The 22,163-nt window shown below is 40.9% G+C and overlaps 1 long non-coding RNA gene across 1 annotated transcript; it reads left to right on the plus strand.

Moving 5' to 3' along the window:
- Nucleotides 1-4,217: 4,217 nt before the first annotated feature.
- On the plus strand, nt 4,218-18,320 carry LOC111260586 (uncharacterized). The gene is made up of 3 exons (XR_002680416.2): nt 4,218-5,032; nt 5,172-6,393; nt 17,897-18,320. It is a non-coding gene; the product is annotated as an uncharacterized LOC111260586 (long non-coding RNA).
- Nucleotides 18,321-22,163: the final 3,843 nt, after the last annotated feature.

Here is a 22,163-nt window from a genome sequence, read left to right on the forward strand (position 1 = left end):
TCCACCATATGGTTCAAATGATCTCGCTACACTTTGGGTTATTACTCTGTGAAGCTTCTCCAGTTTGATTATTCTTTGTCAATACTTCGATCAGCTTACTTCGATTGTTCAGTTACCCTGAAGCCAGTATTCCTTATAGCAGGGGCCCCACATTCCCGTGTTGTATATTCCACGCCCATTTTCAGTTAAGACATCACTCTGTTGCCGTTAACAAGTCACCTCATCGTTGTTAGTCTGCTATCTCAAATTGGAATAAGCTTAAACCATTATAAAGTCATGTCGGTCGTCCAAGTAAGACATCACGCAATCAAACAATATATAAATATGAATATTTTTCAAAAGATATTTAAAAAAAAAAACAAACAAGAAAGTCGAATGTGGTGTTTTCTCGCGAAAAGAAAAATCCGGTAGAGATATTAAAATATCGATTCTTTTATTCTATGCCCATTGTCTAAGGCTTAGAAAATTAACAATTTTTATACTGAATTCTCACACATTTTTAGCCGTCGCCGAAAGGTAATTTTTTCCAAGTTTGTGGTATAGTCTATAGGAAACTTCATGTAGTATATGATGAACGATCGTGATCATTGTCATCCATGTTTGTTTGTGTAGAAACAACAAAGGGATGGCAAATCTAGATTTGCCTAGAAATAACGGATTGCTGTTAAGCGCTACCCAGCATTCGAAACTTTTGTTACCTGATTTTTACCAAGCTACACTGAGCTTATGTCGTTGTTGTTGTCGTCGACTGTATTTTGCGGCTTTTCCCATATTTTTATACATATGAAAACAGAAACAGTATTTTGATGACCATAATATATTTTATACTTTAAAGAATTATCTGGCAATTTCCCTAGGTTATTTCGGTGTTGTGTTTTTAACCTAAAAACCTACGACAAACTCTTTCGGTATCTAAATGTGTACACCTTTACAGGTTACATTTAGAAAAATCTATTGGATTCGAAAACGCAAAAAAGGAAATGAGAATAGCTACAAGGTATAGACTCCATCATGGCAAAAATCTTCTAAATTCTCTTACGTTTTAATCATATTTCATCTTCCTTTTTATTACGAGTTTTTTTTTCCGCCCCTCTGCACTGAAGCATCTTCCATAGACTTTCCTGCATCTCCGTTGTAGTGCTCACAGCCAACCATTAACCCTGTTCGGCTTCGAGCTCTCTGTTGACGTCTGTTTGCAAGGGCATGTTTATTCGACAATATTTTCCATCGTAAATAGGTCGCATCACTGTGGTTTTCGAACCTAATTGAAGCCAATATCTAAGGTATCGATCTTATTTCTTATTATGTCACTGTTACTATATCGACGCTTCCATATCGACTTCAACAAGCTAAGATAGGCATCTACCGAAGAAGAGAGTGCCTAGTGACCGCTTTTTAAACAAAGAAGCTTCTTCTGACCGCTTGTCCCTCCTCTATTTTCCACGCCTTTTTGTCTTTGTATTACCTCTTACGTATGTTGTATTTATTATATGCGGTACTCGGCCCCAACCGACGTTTTCTTCGACTAAAAATGATAATTTCTTTTATGGGTCAAAAATATGATGGTGTTAACTTAATATGTTTCATAGCTCCACCTCTTAAGAACTGTAGCAAGTTAAAAGCTGTGTAAAAAAGACTTTTCTCTATAGTCAAGGGTAAATAGTGGAGTATTTAATTTACAATTAGAACAACGCCATAACTTTATGCGTGCTTCACTGATAAACCGTCCATCTTATGAGACCAGAATTTGCTGAAGTAAAAGTATTCATCTGCTATAGTAAAAGTCCCATTTACTACGATCTAGACCTCGAATTCCTATAATCCTAATAGTATTTTAAACAAAAACCATCCTCGAAAGATCGATACTGTGATCACTCGGCTTCCAAATAGGTCTAATAGTCCACCTAATTTAGATTACAACACGGATTTTATAGTAATAAATGGTCATACGTAGTATAAAATCGATGAGCGAGCACCGAATCAATTGTTTTTTGAGAACTGTTTTGGCTGATATTTTTAACAATAGGTAAAGATTTCTAGAAAAAACTATTGGTATCAGTAAGAATTAAGGGGACAAGACTGAGGACCAATGTTTTGTTGAGCCGAAGTTTGGGCCTTTGGAGATCTGCCATTTAAAATTGATGGTCCTCGGAACACCGTGATAACAAATCCTACTTACCAAACTAGAACTCCTTATGAGAAACACTGATGAAAGTTGCATCGGTCAATATTTTACTATAGGTCCAATGAAAACACAGATTAATTTTGCGTCCCGCATGGCCTTATTAGTGTATGGCACATAAGTAAAACCCCGGTAAAATCCAGTCAGACAATGATTTCCAGGAAGAGAAATTCTCTGTTTAGTACTAACGCCAGTTAGGCTATATTAAGGAATGTTTTCTTAACTACTATAATTATTTATAGTAAAATATCAGCTGGGATCGTAAGCTGATTCAGCGACAGCATAATCAGATTCTGTCGTAAGAGCGGCCTGAAGTTAGTTTTGGAAAGTGTAGCATAACTATCGTAGCCTGATTACGGTTTTTTGGCAGCTTTCCGTGTTTGTCAACCTATCTATTGTATTTGTCACAATAACATGTAATAAGAGGAAGATGAAATCAGGTTACTAGGAATAAACGATTCTGTAAAGCAACTATGGAACACCCGCGTTCATATTTATATACGATCATAGTGATAATATTAATTATTATTATAAATCCGGCTTTTTCTGAAAGAGTTCCGCTATCGAAAACATTTTCCTTTTCAAAAAAACAACTAATACTCAGCTGGAAATTTTAGCTTCTATCTAAGCGAGATAACAAATTCTATTTTCAAAACTGTTCCCTTCTCAATATAGGCAACGCATGCACAAAGACTAGGATTGATCTGGCGGTATCTACAATAGCTTGCTGATAGTAGCCCATCAATAACAATTAATTATTTACTGCAAAAGATATAGTTTAGGCGGTCGCATTTAAAACAAACCGATATTGATGCCTAATGGCTTCGGCGTTTACTTCTTATGTTCTATTATATTAATTATTTAGTTTACTTTTGCAAGTTTACGCACGGAACCTGCATTAGGCCTTACAACAGATAGATAGCCAACTGTGTATTCACGGTATCAGCAGCACTAACAATTGGCTTGACACCCTTTTTAAGGTTACTAAAACGAATGCCAGTATAGGCCTACGTGTACTAGGCACCATTGCAGTTTCCTTTGTTGTCGGCTAACGGCCACCTTTAGAGGTCGACGACTTGGATCAAATCCGCCATTTTTTGGCTGTTGTTTTTTCTGATAAAAAAGTTAACGGCCTGTTACGTACATGGCTTTTGGGTTACTAAAAGTTGATTTTATTGCTAATTAGGCACAGTCGTTACGAACGAGTTATTTCCGTATGAAAAGCTACTGTAATGTGAAATCGATCGTAACCGACGAAAAACTAACGAGTTCCCCTCTAGTATTAAGCTTTATTTTTTATTTTCATTTAGCTTTAGCCAGACTTCGTAGTTAAGATAATGAACTTGGACGAAATTGAACGAATACACATCAAATGTGCACAATCGTTTCTAGTAATTAAGTAAAACAGCCCACCGACACACAATCAGGACACTGCCTGCTTTTTTTTACATGGTCCTAACATTCGTTCTACAACATCCTCTACATTCATCTCTATTGTTTATTCATATATCTCTGCGGCAAACCAAACTTTTCTGCTTCTGACCACCACTACAAGGAACAGTAGCCAGTGTGGCTCCGCGCAGCGGAACTCGACGGAAACTCCACGACCTACCTAGCAAACCGCTTCGGTGTAGCTCCGCTTTGATCGCTCCATATCATCTTTGCCCTCTCCACCTTGCTGCTTCTGGTAACGGCCTAGTTCTGATCAGGCCGATAGAGGCTAACAAGAGTGGGAAAGTCGCAGGGGAAGGACGACGCCCGCATGGACACACGGACAGATCCATACACAGCCAGACCAAGTACGTGGCGGTGCGCCGCCTGTGGATGCTTGATGGTGTACCTGTGAGTGGCTCTCTGATGGCGAATTCCGCATGGCCGGCACCGTTTTTACTCTGACTGCCTTTGCTCTGACGGCTGGCCTCGCTTTTTCTAGCCGCCGCCGCCGCCGCTTGATACTCTCGCAGGGCCACTGGTTTCTAGCGCCGTTTTGACCGCCATCACGGCGGCCGCCATCATCGTACTTGGCTCCAGTCGCTCCCTAACGTTCTTACTGCCCGCTGTGTTCCGTACATAGTACTGTTAGTTCTATTTTTCCTACGGCATCAGTTACCGTGCATGCTCGTTGCTTTCTCTCTCTCTCTCTCTCTATCTATCTATCTCTCTCTCCCTCACACACTCTCTCCGACTCTTCCTTTTACTCTCGCCCTTTTCTCTTTCCTTCTTTGGAATTGGGAACGCCGGCCTTTCTTGTCACCACGCACAGCGCTGCTGGCTTCACTACCGCCTCCACCGTCACAGCCACAGCCGCCGCTACCGCCACCGGCAGCGGGAGAGCGTCGGCGCACCCTACCAGCACAACGTATCAATGTACTATACTACAAGGTACAAACTAGCACACGCTACGACCTGGTAAATGATTAAACGACCAGAACAGGCAGGGTAGAGCACTAGCCGCCGACCATCGAACAGGCCAACGCCTGCGTTCTGCTCCTGCCGTCCACCGTCTCTCCACCCCCCACAGGCACGGTCGCCACCGAAGCTACCGTCATCCCCCGGACGGAAGAGTAACCAGCTGCGCAACCAGTGAGTCAAGCAGGTAAAGTGCACTCTCACAGAGCAACCCTGTGCCATGAAAGCAGGAGCAGTAGAAACGTCCTCTGCACCATTCACCAGCTCCAATCGTGTCGGTCAGAAGCCGCCGTACCAAATCACTTACTGTTATACGTACTCCACGCGAATAGGACGATACTGGAGCTAGTTGACGAAAGCTGCGTGTCGTCCACGCATAAATACGACGTCGTTGAGCGCCATTGTAACGAGTGTCAAAAGCAACAGGGAAATGATCGAAAGGTAAACGCAGAGAAATTAACGTCGGTAAGCTTGCTCATCGTTCTATAATATTATTGCACAGAATCATTATTATTATTATTGTTTTGCGCATTATTATTGGGTACTTACGCTGTTGCCGTTATTCATCACTCCGGTTTAGCCGTCGAACGACCCCTGACATAGGTGCAACTGCTGTGCCCCACTGAATTCGCAGACTGTCAACGAGTCACCGAGCGAGGCATGGCCTTCGTCAGTAACGTCACCGAATTCCCTAGCAGGCCGACCTACTACACAGTTGCTGTTTGAGTGAAACGTCGCTATTGTAACTAGTTTAAGAAAGGCTGTCATCCGTATTACTACATGCGTGAGTGCCACCACATGTTCGTGAGATCAAGCGAAAGGAAGCGCTACAACGGCTACGAGCTCGATCGAGTCACTGTACCAGTGGTAGTCGTCGTCGACGTTACCGCAAAATCAGCTAGACGTGGTCTACAGGTAGAGCGAATAGACTGCAGAATTCCAGAATTATGGATTAATCCATAATTGAAGCAGCAGCAGCAAGAACGGAACGGGGAACCTTTGGTCGCGCCATTTGACGACATACCGTATGATGCTGAACACACGACCGTATCTGAGTTGCTCTGGTATACTGATGGTGTTAATCGGTAGAACTAACAAGGCCGTACAGGGTACATAGCAATAATCATTGTCTAAAGAATAGATTATATCATATACGGAGGTAGACCTTGCTAATAAAGTGTATGTGAATAGTGACGATGTAAAGAGTAGCGCAGTGCGACGAGCGTTCGATGAAAAAGCGAGCATTCCGCGAACTAACAGATAGAAGAGTTAAGGGCAGTCTGGATAACGGAAGTACTACAAGCAAAGAGGTTTAGGCAAAAGCCGAATTGGTCTCATGGCGTATAGGGCCAAACGATTACCACTGAGGTAAAACAAAGCCGGATCCGGTTTGTTCAGTGTCAATGAATTCGGTCACAACGTATTAAGTAGCGCACCTTGTTAGATTATCGCGTCAGCCAGTTACTTATGCTGGTGTCGTAGGCTACCGCGCGTGTCCAGCAGTGCTCTCGAGCAGAAAGTAGTTGGTATCCAGTTCGCGTTTGGGCGCTCAGTGTCTGTATTAGTGAAAAAACGTCTTCGCCGCTAGTACTGCTGCTAGTCCTACTAGCCCTTTCGTTCGGACGACCAAAAATTTGTATTGCGTTGGGCGGCTTCCCACCACTTGCGCCTGTTCTATTCGCTGTAACAATCATATATCGATTAAGGATACAGCCATGTATTGGGCGACAGGAACTCAACAATGACATGGCACTAGCCAGCAGGAATCAACACGGATCTTTAATGGACGCCCACCCTGTCAGGTAAGAAACGTCACGAAAAAATGCACCATAGCTCATATATCCCAGATAGTTGGCTGTCGGGTTCGGTTTTTAGTGATACCGTGACACAGAGGAGGAGTATCGATAGTTTTCTCAAACACAAGTGATTCGACGATCGACCTAGTCGACAGTAGTACAAAAATGGGTGAGCCATTATACAAGGAAATAAAGACATTTCGATTGCGAGACTCTGACGATATTTAGCTAATGTCAGACCATTCGCTGCAACGCATCATCAGTATTGGCATCGAATCTTTGTTTGTTTGGAACATACGCTGTTGTATGTAAGATTTCTGCTGAGCTAATAATGTCTAGATTTGTATGCCCAGTAATGCTATTAAGCATCAAATGCGTAGCTTCCAGCGGGAAATCAAGTGTGTCTATGTCCGGTTTTGAATTCAGGCTACCTCACCTCGTATCCCTAAGTTTAGTAGGTAAACATGTTGCCCCCGCATTATACGGGACAGACAAAAGGTTTTCTTCCGTTAAGTGTCCGATAAGTTATAGAGCCAACCATTACCTTTACGTATAACAGGCATACGGAGTCACGAATAAACGACATTGTAACGACAGGATAGGAACGCAACCGCCACCCTTTCCTTAGGCACAGTTTGAGAAACCAATCTAGATAATTTCATATGTTTGTATAGTTGCAAACCCAGAATCGTTGCTGACAAGTCGAAATTCAATGGTAAGATACTCAAGACAACTCTGTCGTCGGTCGACCGAGTTGACTGGAGAACAAAAGGGAGCAGAAGCGTAGTCACCACATCTGTCTTCTCACTCCGGCTAGCCCAGCGTTCCTTGAGCGACGATATTAGCCTTGTTTATACATCAAAAACTAGAGATTCCTCAGTGGAAAAACACTATATGTTTGACAAATAGTAGATATTTATATTTTATTATTATTATTAGGCAGCGCTATTAGGTATGGAAGTTAAACGTAGCTATGGAAGTTAAGATAAACATACCGGTATGCAAAGATCGCATAATTGACAAAACTAGCTCATTTATAAGGCAAAATAGACACGAGACTTTAATAGTATACTTGAATGAGGTAGACCCGGAAGTGTCAAAGGTAGCATTAGTAGGTATCATTGACTGGTGCGTGAGAGTTGTATCATTCATGTTTTTGTTTAGGATAAAACACGTATTTAAACATGTTTGTTATTGCCAAATAACATTCAATTCGTTATTTGACGTCAGGGTGCATCTGTTAATATCTATGTCAACCAAAGCTTCGAACGCTTCTAGTTCTATCGATTTGTCTCAACTATTTAAAACAAATCGAATACTACAGGTGATTAGAAAACTGATCCGTGCACTTTAGCCTATGCTATGCCTTCGCCAATCGTTAAACTGCGCGAAAAGTTTTACCATGCAATACTTGTGCCATTTTTCTGGTAAAGATTTCACCGATCCTCGTACTTCTTTAGTAATTCCACCGTCGAACTTTTGCGGTTTCGAGTTAGCCGACAGCGGTTCGTTACAGGAGTGTCCCCGGTGAGATTAAGATAAAAGGAAGCAGCGTTAGTATAGATCTCGTTCGGTATAATTCAATTATTTTCCTCTAGTTCAACTTATTTGCTACACAGTTGGCAAGGAAACTGTCCGACCAGATGGATCGTTTCATAGGCCCTTTGTCAGCTATGTAAGTCAGCGAACGAATCGCAGCCAAATGCTTATACGCCTACATCAGAGCTGGCGTCGACCGCGGAACGGACTCCAGCCGCAACAAACCGTTACGATCAGTGGTGCCAGTGATTACATGTGACTAGAATTATTACTACTAGTCCCGGATTTGTTCGCTGCCTCCGACCGTCAACGGAATACAGTGTCTAGTTCTCGATTCTGTGTTCCTCTTTCGGCCTTCTAATGACTTTTGACTCTTCCTACCTTCTGCCCGCTGCTGCTATTAGACTATACGAATCGTTTTATTTTCGTTTATCTTCCACTCTTTGCTCTGCAACCGTCCGAATTATTTGCCCGATTAATAGATACAGATCAATACACTTACTGTAATTTTTGTTTCTGTTTTCTATGCCAGTAAACTCGTGAAGCTTAACAGATACAACTACCGCATCTAAGATGAACCGGCTCTTCCCCGGGTATTTACAGATTTTCATCTGTTTCGGCCACTAATCGGATTTTACGGCTTTCGACTACCAAATTGCCCACCCATTTTTCTTATGGTTGGTAATGTTCGTTCCCTTAAAGGAAGCGACAAGGTCAAAGATATTTTGGCCTCTTAGTGTACGCGTTGCAACGATATTTCGAGTGTGGCCACACCGTTGGTAAGAGCTAGGCTAGCCTATGCATTGCTCACCGAGCCTCTCGTCTACATGGAGCAAAGACGGCAAATAGAATCCGCTGAAAAATCTTGCAAGACGGACTGACTTGTTAAAGTAAGAACGTTAAAATAGTCAGCGGACCAGAGTTACACAATAACTAGAACTATATTACTAAGCACAATCTATTTAATGCGAGAAAGCATTACAACGTAATAATTCAATGAACAACGGCAAACGTTTTATAGGCGCCAAATTGCTGGAGGCCAAATGATCTAAAACCTGGCTGGACAACCCTAGCACAAGTAGAATAAAATCAAAGTTGGACAAAAATAAAACAACCATTAGGTTCACTTTGTATTCTAATTTGTCCTAATTCGCATAGAAGCCATATGTAGGTATCTGTAAGCAGTGTTGTAATGATTAAGGGATACATCTCGCATAGAGAAAAACGATGAAAAATTAAGTCCAAGGCTACCTTGCCGAGGAGCAAGCAATGATCTTAGTTGTTTTTAAGGAAGATAAAATCAAGTGTTAGTTCTCCCGAAGCTTCAAATGTAGGTTCAAGCAAAAATTCAAAAGGGCCTCAACGCCCTGTACCTCATATTGGCCCTAATGATAAATCAATTTTCCCGATTTTCTGTAATTGAAGAGTCACGTGATCACCCCATTGCTACTGTTCCTTCCTTCTTCTATTCATCACTAAATGGTAAACCTATATGCTGAATATTCCGGAAATTTGCTACAACCTAGCTGAGACCTGATTAAATACATGGTAGACAGTCGTTGCACAGTTATTGCAGGATTGGATTTATTCTGAGTAGTTATCCGAATTGAATTAGGCATTTGAAAGCATCTATCAGACCAAAAATGACCATGAGGTTGGATGGAAAGATCTTCTTTCGTCTTTTTTCTATCGTTTCACAAAGTGCCTTTGGCAGCCCCTTCTTCTGAACCCTGTAGTTAGTTGCGTTCGAGCAATGATCTGTCGCAAGGCCAGTAACACCAGCGATGCTATATGTCTGCCAAAGTGAATTTCATCTCACCCTTTTAACTGAGTGAAGGCAATTGGCATGTTACTACAAGGACACTTTGGTATGTGCCGTGGCGTATATCATACGGATTCAGTCACGATACGGATCCTCGATTTAGGAGTCCTTTTTCCCCAATAAGAGTAATGAAAGAATAAACACTTGCTAGCGATTAGAAAGAAAGAATACCCTCTAAAGTAGTCCTTTACTAACGCGCTTCGTTATGTAATATTGACTCCTGGGCTCTATTTTCATACCAGTGTCACACGGCTTACTTAAATAAAGGGCAAAGTGCTTAATACTGATCATCTACCTTGCAAAACATTTTAGTACGCTAAAATTTAGCTAATGAAAACGGGCGTTCCATTTCTAATGATAGTAATTCGTAAGAACATCATACAAGTCAAAAGCGTGGCTTGTTTTATGCATGCGTATAAAAATCGAGCAAACCCTCAGACCTGTTTTTCATTTAAATTTTCATCCAAACGACTACCTGCGAACGTATATGTGCGTTTTCCATTTACCATCGTCGACCATAAGAAAGGTTTCAGTAATACAATAGATCCACAGAGGATTGTAGCTGCCCTGATGATATGATATCCTCTATTCAATTCAAGGTCGAAAGAAAAACTCTAATTCGATAGTATATACGACATGGTTAACTAAGATTGGAATTAAGCTATCGCTTTTAGACAAGGCGTACGCACAAATATCTGATGTGTGTTGACGAAGATATCGAAAAAAAAAAAAAAAAAAAAAGTAATAATAACAATAACATACTTCATAGCTATGCTGAAAACGAGTTTACCAAATTCTTATCTCTCTAGACCTGTACCATGGATCAAGATTTGTCAAAACACCCCCAATGGCATGAATCTTCCTGACTTATGCACTACATCACTGCGATCAGCGACTTATATGCATTTTGCCGTACTACCGCTAATCAATATGCGGATGACACGGACAGAATGTAGGACTCGCCTAGGATTTGTCTCTAATTTCCAATAATTATTAAAACATATACTCCTTATACTGTAGTTTCTTAGAGAATGTGAATCGTATTATTATCTCGTACGGATAGATAGTATATCTCGACCATTTTATAGCTTAAATACCACATCGCAGATTGTAGGGATGTTATGTAAAACATTATATATAGGTGTATTATAAAAGAATCGATGGCACAAAAACCTATTTGACGATTATGTTATATAGTATTACGTTTGTGCGCATACCGTACCCAATCAAAGGAGGGACTGTTTCATGAACTTGATCTTTCCTTCGCTACTATTGCTTCCAACTAATATCACTTTAAAGACGTAAACTTTCTCTAAAAGCATGTAGGATGTTTTTTATCAACGCATAAAGTAGTATTTGGTCACGGCATAGCGAAAAACTACCAGGAAGTTGATCCGGTATCCAACCAACCATGGTAGATCTGTACAAACGGAGTTGGATAAAGGTAACTTGACAGATGGTCACATTTTACGTTTATCAATATAACAATTTTTTAACATTTTTCAACTGCCAGAATATTTATACCTTGGTCGATTTGCTCTGAATCACACACCCGCCGCGCCATAACTATTGACGACGAGACGAAAGTTCTTAACACAAAGGCAATCCATTTCATTTGTTACGGGTGCGGGGTCAGCTATAAGTGTTGTTAGTAACGTCTACTGCACAGAACAAATGGCTAGGTAACAAGTGACCGTTTCAACTGTAGAAGTCTGTAAATTGCATTGTTTATGTGCGGTCATTGGCCAGTTAGGTGTAGATATATTATATGGATTTCAGCTCACGATTGTAGCTTGATATATTAGGGTTCATGATAAAAAAAAATCGAGCGTCGATCGGAAATCGAAGCAAACATTTTTTATATTTCAAAGTAATCCCATCACTGTAGAACTTTTGTGGTTTGTGAGCGAAGAATTGATTTTCTATTTTTTTTGTTCTTTCACAAGGACTAAATTAACATTATTAAAGAAGTTCTACAAGTGACATTCCAGTGGTAGAGAGTGAAACTTCCCATCCAAGTTCTCCCTATTTTTGTCGGGTAACTAAAAATGCAAGTTAAGTCTAGCATTACTATGGTAGAAGACGATACCTTCCTTGTTCACCAGCTTCGGCGGGTCTTTTCTTTGTTTCCTGTTTTCGTTCCCTCTAGTTATTGATAGACGGTAACAACCCACGTTGTACTATTCCTTTCTAATTCTGCCAAACACATAGCGCCAACTTGGTCGGCATTAACCTGGGCTTTGCTACAGGTTGCCACAATTTCACGGTACCCACTTTTGCCAAATCTTAGCTTTCAAAGGACACCTATATATATATATATATATATATATATATATATATATATATAAAGGTGATACGATAAACGAATGGTGACATGATGTCCGTACGCTGGACTCGACACTTCGAGTGCGCTTGTTCTACGGCGTCGACAATGCTTCTATACAGATTTTTCGCCGGCAAGGCGACGAGAACGCTTTCAGTGCACTACTAGCGCTTGTCCCGTGTGGAGACAACAGCCATGTGATGAACCGATGATCTCATCACGCTGATGTAAATGCGTGCAAGATTGCGGAGAGAAGCATTGTAGGTTGCACCCAGGTATCGGACGGCGTAGATCCGACTCTCCTAAAGGCATGTTCCTGCGTAATTAAATACTGCGTAAGGACGATAGAGGCAGTCCCAACAGCAGTTGGCAGGACTGGATAGTAGAAGAATAGACGTATTGGATATTCCCAAAACTAACATTAATAAATAGTGTCGGACTAAAATGGGTGGCTGTAAAATTGCAACCCAGAAGAGCGCGTCAGTTAGTTGGACACAACGTTAGCCTGCTAATTAAAAAGTCCGTTCGAGTCGTTTCTTTTTTTTTTTTTTTTTTTTCGTATCATACCAAATACCAAACACACTAAGAGTGCGCTACAATATTTCTACAGTATGTTAGTTAACGCCGAATTGGTGTCTTAAATGTCGGACGTTGGAGCGAAGCTACTTAGCCATAATAAAACAAAATAATTGTTTTGTTATGGTCCCTGAACAGCTCACAGAATCAGAGCGTGATAATTCGAGAAAATACCTCATGCGCATACTATATCAAGTTAAACATACATCAAAGAGGTCTTCGTCCAACGAAGTATACGATATGTAGTTTCAATGTTCTGTTAACCCCTGTTTATGAAGAATACCGCTGCCTTATTTTTCGTTCGTTTTAGTCTTTAGTTATTTCATATCAAGATCTAGCCTCGTTGTCACAGTGGCTTGAATATATATTTATTGAATATACAAAATTATGTCTAAGGAAAAATCAATCTGTGCACCGTACGTGGTAGGATTAATTCCTGACTTCTCGACAAAAAGAGGTATATACAGCTACGGGCTACTATATACAATTTAATCAACGAAATCTTTTCAGGTAACTTGTAGTTCTTCTTAAAACGACGAAAGAAAGTTGTTATGGCACGTTTTTGTTGACCGCTGTCTAGCAGCCTCGCGTTCAGTGATGAAGGTTCACCTTCCGCTATAAGATATGGCATACAGGGAAATTTCTTGCATTCAGTTCCTCTATTTTACATTGCACAGATATAAAGTACAAAAAAAAAAATGATGCGATTTCACTCAATACATTAACGAAAACCTTATTAAAATTTAAAGTCGACCAAAACAGCTCGCCTTAGTGATCGCCTGCTATCAACGGAGCTCTGGGCTATGCTCGATTAATTCTCAAGACAGAGCAAAGAACACATATTTATTTAAAAAAAAAACACACATATACGTAAGTTGGTTCGTTATTCAAACATGCTAATTTGATTTCTGCTAGAATATACGCGCGTTTAAATTGCTTGGCTCTATTATAGCGACCCTTCGAGACTTGTTTGACCTTAGCAGAGAGGCTATTGTCGTCTGCTATTTCCTGTATAGACGCCGAAAGAACGATACAACGGTTAGTACCCAGCTACACCTAGAAAATACACTCGTCATGGTGATTTACGTACAACGCGTTTGTTGTACAACATCAATTTATGAATGTCCTTAAATTGTCCGAACTGTGCACATCGGGGGCATACCTTTCTCCATTCAGTGTTCGGTTAAATTGCGAAAAGCAAACGTATTATTTATTCTAAAGCAACATCCCCACTTACGAAGTGGTCTTAGTACACACGAATAATTTATAAATTTCGATGAATTCGAACCTTGTTAGCTGTATTTATTCAAGTAGGTTACTTTTTGTTTTCAAGATTTAAATGGGCCTCCGAACGAACGCCTCCGGGGAACACTCCTCACGACATCACAAGACTTTAGCCTCGCTATTTTTTGCAACGGTAGCCGCTAAATGCACACTTTTCCCCGCCTTTGGCTTTAAATCGATACCGACTTTAATAACACCTAGATTTTGCGAAGTGGCCACGATAGGACAGCACAGGTCGTCGTGGCAGACTTGCCTGTAGCTAGTGTTCGCTGCCCCATGGTTTACTTATTTGACATTCTTAATAAGGTCGACATCGAAGCTGCCTTTCGAGCGATAATTGCTACGTACGCAATAAATTTTATCCTAACTCTTCCGTACGATTGTGTCTCGGTGAGGGTCATACGTGAGGACGCACAAACTCGCGACTGGAGTAATCGCAATTCGTTTTCCGCTGAAGGCCGGCAGACTGAAATCGGGCATACATTTCGTACATTTAGTTTTTACTGTTTGCAGTAATGAAGGCATGACCCAAGCAGGGCCTAGTGAAGGTCAAGAGTCGAGTCACTTGAAACACGGTGCTGAAGGCAGTGGAAGTCATTGCAGCAGGAACAGCTCCCGCGCACATTTGAAATAGGAGTCAATGAAATAATCGGTGAATTTATCAGTTAGCTAATGTTGCGTTATTTGAAGATAACCCTTGTAATTTTAGCGCTCTTAACCGATTATCGATTTGAGACGGCCCAGCAGAACTAACCGTAAGTCAGTCGTATAAAGCAAACGAAGCAAAAGACCGTGGGCAAAATACTCTTTATGAAGCTCTTTCTTCTTACTAGAAGGCGAGCTTACTTATTTGACAGCGAGGAGCACAAATCTGCGTCATGAAAAATAATAGGTCGATGCTTGGTCTATGCTCTACGGTGACTTCCGTCTTCATCCGCTATATCATCAAGTAGAATAAGCGGGTTGGCGGCGGCGTGTCAATAGAAGAAACGCGTGAATCGCTCTGCCGTTTCAACCATAAAGCTCCGTGGGTAATTGCTTTTTATTATCCCGAGCCAACCTTGTCACGATTTAGTAAAATGTAACGGCATGTATGTATGTATGTATGTATCTATCTCTGATTGGTCTATTGCAAACTACGTTGGTAGTGTGAATGTTTGTCTGTAAGTGTTACGAGCTGAGCAGCCCGTTGGGCTAGAAAGTCTACGGAAGAGAAGGGGTACAGGGAACAAAAACATTGGAAATAATCCAACATAGTGATGATTTTCGATTCCAATAGAAACCGCCGTCGCTTTGTCATCGGTTATTCGACATGTAAGAAAGAGTGCAAAGGTGTTGATGGCGACTAGAAATGGCAAGCTGAAATATTAGAAACATCCATGTTTCAATAGTTCTAGTGGTAAAAATAAATTCGCTTCTCTCTTTCTTTCTCTACAAATGGTCTGACAGCATACGGTGACGAACGACACAGAAAACGTATAAACTGTAAACATATCTTATATGTAATAATGTTGTTTACTTGGGGATGTTTTACGAGTCGATCCTTAAGCCTGCCTTTTTCCCGTCTCTGTTAAAACGTCTGCATGCTCGGCTGGCTGTCGTTCCATGTCATCAGGATATTCACGATAATCCTTTGAGAGGCATTTGTGGGTGTACCTAGTCCTTTCACTCAGTGGGAAATAGAGTTCGGGCGGCAGTGATCGTTTGTCCGTAGTGTTTTACTCTTTTGAAGGTTTATATTTATTTAAGCTAAACTGTAATGAAGCTTCAGAAAAGACACACAAACTTGTTCACCGAGAAAAAAACTGTTTACGATTAGGTTAGTAGTTTTTTTTCTGTAGTGTCCTTCATACAAATCCGAGATCAAGGATTTGCGCAAATCGATCTTGTTTTAGCTAGCTATCCTTGAAATTCAGAAGTTCACGTTGAAGGATTTATTATTCATGTTTGTGCAGTCTGAGCACGATCTTAACGTTCCTCGAAACAGGAAAAAAAACAGTACGATATCAGCAAGCACACCATGCTCCAGAGACGCGTTCAGATTTGACGCTCTTTCATTTTAATTCATCAACTAATAATCCGATCCACTTGCTTTGGTGCTGAGGCGCATTATAGCGATGACCCAAGATTGAGCTTCAGACGCTCAGTTCAACAGAGAGTGGTCGAACGACATCGAAATTGACTAGGAGATAGCTAAACGTAGCACGGCTGCCTTGCATCCTGTATGAATATTGCTATAAGAGTGTTTGCAAAACAGTCATACGTTCTAAAAGCCATCATAAATATAGGAGTAATCAAAGTCATAAAGTCAACAATACACCAAGCCAGAAAAACTCATACGATCTTGGCTTGGCTAATGGCAAGTTGAGGTGTAACGCTTGTCCTATACACTGATTGCATGCGGTAGATCCGCCTAACAAGGAATTGATGAAATCAAAGTACGTTCATGGATATAGTCTATGTCCATTAAGAGATAGAAGTTCTATCGCATCAATGGGCCTAGATAATTACACTTGATCATCGGTGTCACGAACAGAGTGATAGTCTGTATTTATATTTAGTGTAAAATATTCGGCAGGTAAGCCTGCGGTGAAACTCAGTTTTCATTAATTCAGCCAAATTTAAGGACATACACACAGTTGATGGCCGAAACCTAAACTTAGACAGTAACATGTGTCGTCTAAAATACGCTCTCATATAGAACATTAACACAGTGTCGATAGCGATCAAAAAATTAAAGCTTTGATTTTTCTATCGTAATTTTCGTTGCGTTGTCCAGCGTGACTTTTGGCTTGAAAGTTAAAAGCACGTAAAATAGATGATTAGGGATCACTCTCAACGAAAAGCTGTAGTTGTTAATTGTGGCATGTAAGCTAATAGAGGCAATGAGAAACAACCTCATTCGAAACCGGCTAAAGACAACGTCACACTTCACTTTTAGAGGAGCAACGATGTCTGTTCGTTTTCATAATGATTTTTCCGTTAGCAACCTATAGCGACGATTGAGGACGGACATCATGGTCCTTCGCTTTGAATGCAAGGTAGTCCACATCAGTCCAGATCTTTGCGAGCGATCTCGTCCAAACCTTTATTTCAAAAGGGCGTCGTTTGTGCTATTTATCTTTTAGGTTTTATTGACCATACTAGCCATGTTTCAGCTTGGCTTGCCCCTTTGTTGTTGATCTGACTCTATTCTCCAGAGTTTGTTATTTTTGTTGCTGTCATTTTAAGAGGCTGAAGTGTAGTCGAGGTAGCACTCAGCTCTCACGAAGAGTTGTCGTAACGTCGAAGAATAATTATCCAACAGAACGGTAGGAGGAAAAAACTAGCAACCAGAAATCATTTAGAGAACTGTTAAAATACCTTTTAAAAATAATTATTTTTTAATGTCTAGAGTTGCTGTTGTCAACAAAACTACGAGGGCGTACTCCATAATACTCAACTTACCTGCTGATTTGGCCGAGTAAACATCCGAAATAATTACTAACTTGACGCACCGTCTAGATACCGGACAGATCAAAAGCTGTTTCTCGTTGATGAAACGACATTACCTGTGTGGGAGAAATATTTCGTACAGTTCCTTTATGCGATGTTATCTGTCATAGGTTGCGAGCCCTGCACTACTGACTGCTGAGTTCTCCAGAGCCGCTTGTGAACAAAAGTAATGCGTAATCTAATCGCTAGATAGATTCAGCTGAATCAGAGAAAATCAATCAATCATTTTCAGTGTCAGAGTAGTTAGATCCGTCGACAACAGCGTTAGGCTTATGTAGCAAAAAAAAAAACAGTCACTGTACGAAACTGAGCCAATTTTCAAAACCAGGAACACTAAAAAAAGTTTAAAAAAAACTTTTTATTTTCTTAAGAACGATTTTTTTAAGGCTACACTCTTCTGATATTGTCACACTTAATTCTGTCATACTACGATTAATAACGTAATTTTTTTGTACTTACTGCCATTCCAGATAAATGGTGGCCGAGCCGTTTCGTAACCAACGGACCCCATGGAGGTTGCATAGAATAGTTGAGGGGGGGAGGGGGGTGGGGTAGCGCACAGTAAAACAGCGTAAGGCGCTCTAGTCGGCCTCAAACCTCAGATTCGCAACAGCTGTATTGGCGAGGACGAAGACGGCACGCTGCCAACGTGAAAAACCTTGCGGCAATCATGTGTCTCAGGTAACATGGATATCCGGTAAAGCCCTATGTCCTCACTAGCAAGTTTTAGATCGTGAATAGAAGTATAGGTCAAAGTAAGTAGGCTTGCGCCTGAACTTCAGTGAGAGAGAACGAAAAAACAATTTGCAAAATTAATTAAGTGCGTTGTTACTGGTTTTATCGGAGCGAGAATTTTTCTCGACTAATAATAAAAACGAGCATGCAAATTAATGACGATATGAGGTTTCTATCAAAGAGATAGGCGACCACCACGCAAGTGCACTTATTCATATTATTCGGATCATTCTAAACGTTTATATGCTATAGGTAAAAAGCATCAGCCAAGAATTTCTATTTATCCATTACCAAAAATGGGACTGATTAATGGCAAATATAGGTAATTTCCAGATGAGACGTAGCTGGACTACCGACGCTGCACTGATGATGGTCGTAAATACTTTACAGTATTTACAGCCTTTGATTAATGGGACTTGGTTATACGTGTCGCACACGGCCTTGACCCGTAGATGATCAGCGTGTGAACACAGGGTAAATACAGCCAGGACTGGCGTGGTCAGTAAGTTATCTTATCTAAACGCTGCTATCTTTAGCACAATGTCAATTTCGATTTTCCGCTTATGAACGGCTAGCTATTATTTTAAGTGGATATGTTTACGCTAAGTACAAATGCAACAGCCAAGGCCATAGGCGGTGTTGCCCTACGCTGGTGAATATTTGAACGGCCTAACATATTGCGTTTTATTCGCCGATTTGCAAAAAAAACATTTCGATACTCCTTAGACGTCTGACATATCATCTGCTTATCGTCTTGCCGACGCTGATTCTAGCGTCAGTCAGAGTACAACCAACGTGATTCCATAGAACGTCTGGGTTAGACTCATCTCGAAACGAATCCATAGGCGAAGTTCACATGTGCCGGTAAGCACGTCGTAAGCGATGGGGCAGACCGATAGAAGTTAGTCGCCAAGTCGGAAATGAGTTAGGACGACAAACAACGCCCAGAAATCCAGTACGCCACACCCAGAAGCGCCAGTATCTATCCCATATCAGAAACTGCGGTCGCCGTTTGTAGATTTCCGCTTAGATCCCAGCAAGGGCTAAATCAAACCCACTGTGTGTGATAGAATGCGTATCTTAACATTATATTGAGTTATATTCTAAATAGCTGTTTCAAAATCCTAGTAGTAATATGAGTGGACGTCGATGTTATTTAAAGGCCGATGTTTGATAGTGGTAGATGTGCTTCAGACTGACGATTGCTTTGAATATACGCAAAATTTCTACAAATTTATAGTCGCTAGATTTTACAATTTTATTGCGAGAAAGGCACAAATATTATTCAGGCTTTAAAAAAATAATGTACTGTGTATGGCCAAGATGCCTACTGGAAAAAAATGGCCTAAAGATGGTTCTGTCGCTTTCGTTCTAGGGATTTCAATGTGAAAGATGTTGTCCGTAGTGAATCATTAATTTCGAAAAAAGGTAGGCAAAATTGATACATGTGTAGCCAAAGAACTTAACATCTGCTACCAAACAGTTTAACACCATTTAAAGGAAGCCGGCTACCAAAAGAAGCTTGATGTTTGGCTGGCGCACGAATTAAGGCAAACTCGAACCGAAAACTCAATCCATCTGCGAAACTCGACGGAAATTCAAGCAAATAAAGCAATTTCTAAAGCTGTCGATCACAAACAGATCGCATACAACAATAATATGCAAGTTAATCAATATGTTCGACACTCTGTGGCACAAAGGTGATGCTATGTGTTTTGTAAAAACGGAAAAAAAATCGTCAGCTATGACTGCCTCGAATATCGCCTACCACCAAGAAACATCGACCAGAACTATTTAACAGAAAAGGCATCTTTAGCTAGCCGACAAACATAAGAGGTTTTGTAGAAGACGGTTTCTGTAGTAAAGTTCATTTAGTTTCACGAACTAGATGTCGAACTACTTGTAACACCTCCTGGTTTAGATAATGATGAAATTGCCAAACGAAATCGTAGAACTTCACCGGTCGAAATAGTTTGCAATGCGTACTTAGTTAGATAATATTATTTGGTAATATTCAGACCTTCCCAAAGTATAGTTACATAAAGCCTAAAGACATTTACTATACGTTTGAAATGTAGTCGGCGGAATCAATTATTCAACACGGATACTCCGCTGATTCGTACACAAAACGCCGTATGTGTGTCGCAAAGTGAAACATAATATAGTTATTCTTGTACGATTTGTTTCTGTCGTATGGGTTAAAGTTCGGTGTAATGATGGCGCTAGCAGTTTTTAGTTAAAAAATGTTTAGGACAAAACTGAATTGATATACCTAGACGCGCCAGTGTGAAAAACTAACCTGGCTGCGAAATAACCTGGCAGCTCGGTCGCGTGTTCAAGCGTGAATAGGGATCGTTAACGTTTTGGCCTTCGAGGCCAAGTGACGCCCTTAACAGTAACGATACCAAAAGCCAACAAAATTCACAGCAATGGTTTCTCTTTTTTTTTTTTTTTTTCAATCTAAAAAGGATTCCGTTTGACAAGCAAAGCGCATGGAACGGCTGAACGGCCTTCCGAACTGCCAAGTGGGCGAACATACATATTGACGAATTCAAAAACGATCATTGGATAAAGGATGGAGTTAGCAGAGTAAACGAACGAACGAACGAAAAGAGCCAGAAGGACCAGATTCGATCTAGAGAAATAGTTAAACCTCTCTGTAGATCTCCACACATGTGCACATATGTGGCGGCGTGTGAAAATATTCTGTGTATAGTGCCGTCTGTGCCAATGCGCGTATGCCAACAGTCGCGTGTCGGCTCGCGCGCTCCTTTTTGGCTATAGCTTCCCTTATGGCAGCATGTTCGGTGTGACCTAGGCGGGGCTGTTCTTACTGCTGCCCGCACAACTTTCCCAAGCGCAAACAGCATTCTTGGTCCGCATGAGGCAAAGCTTTAAAAAACTTATCAGGAGGGCGGGCTGGCCAGAGGAATTTCGAAGGCTATTGAGGCCCGACTGCTGCCATCAGCGCTGAGCGGTCCGTCTTCAGTGATAAGACAGCTGCCACTATGGTCTCTTACTACGGCTGCTACCTGCTCCTCATTTGTTATCTCCTCTTTTCGAACCTACGAAAACTAAAGTCATTCTATTACTGAGCGTGCGCACGTTCCGGCTATCCTTTGAATCCTGCTCCAGTCAACATCAGGGTCCAAGTCTAGCTGACACCATTGACGTCATTATCGCCGTCAATGGTTTACAGGTTTCGTTTCCACCTGCACACGACAGGTGCAGGACTTCTCCGTAAAGTCACCACACAGCGCTTGGCCTACTTCTGCCGAATTGGCAACTTCAGAAAGGTCGCTTCTGTTGAAGTCGTTTAATTAGCGTATGAGAATGTCTCTCTCTCTCTCTCTCTCTCTCACTCGATTTCTGTGTTGTTACTTCTCATTTAATAATCCTACCGGTGGATGTATTAACTTATGGCATGTAGGCGACATTGTGCATATCATGATGACGAAGACAAGAGGATCTATTAGGAAAATCGAGACTTTGTTTCATGTAAACCATTGCGTTTAACTGGTCATTTGTGTTGTGTGTTTCTATTGTGTGTCCATTGTGTCCAAGAAGGAGTGGAACCCCTAGGCGTTTTGTCTGCCTTTTCTAAATCTGCTGCTGTTCGAAATTGTTCGTACACTCTTTGAACGTTTACAAACTGTCCTTTAGACTGAATGCTGGGGTCACCGGTTTGTTTTTAGGTACCGAACTATACATAGGCGTCAGCCTATGAGTTGATGATTTTTGAGTCAGGTGCTGTTTATAACGATAAAAAAACATCAAGGCAATCGAATTGAGCGATTCAGCAAACCATAAATATAATGTTTAAAAAATTGAAGAAAACTTCCTTCTTTGAATGGTTCCATAACACTTACAATTCGTCATTTCTCGAATCGGGTGTATATATATAGGTATATCCCGCGAGAAGACTGCAATATTTTAGTTACGTGTTTTTCAGGTTTTTGAATTAAATCTCTCTCTCTCTCTCTCTCTCTCTCTCTCTATATA

This window comes from Varroa jacobsoni, unplaced genomic scaffold (genome assembly GCF_002532875.2).
Source record: "Varroa jacobsoni isolate VJ856 unplaced genomic scaffold, vjacob_1.0 scaffold_454, whole genome shotgun sequence".
NCBI lineage: Eukaryota > Metazoa > Arthropoda > Arachnida > Mesostigmata > Varroidae > Varroa > Varroa jacobsoni.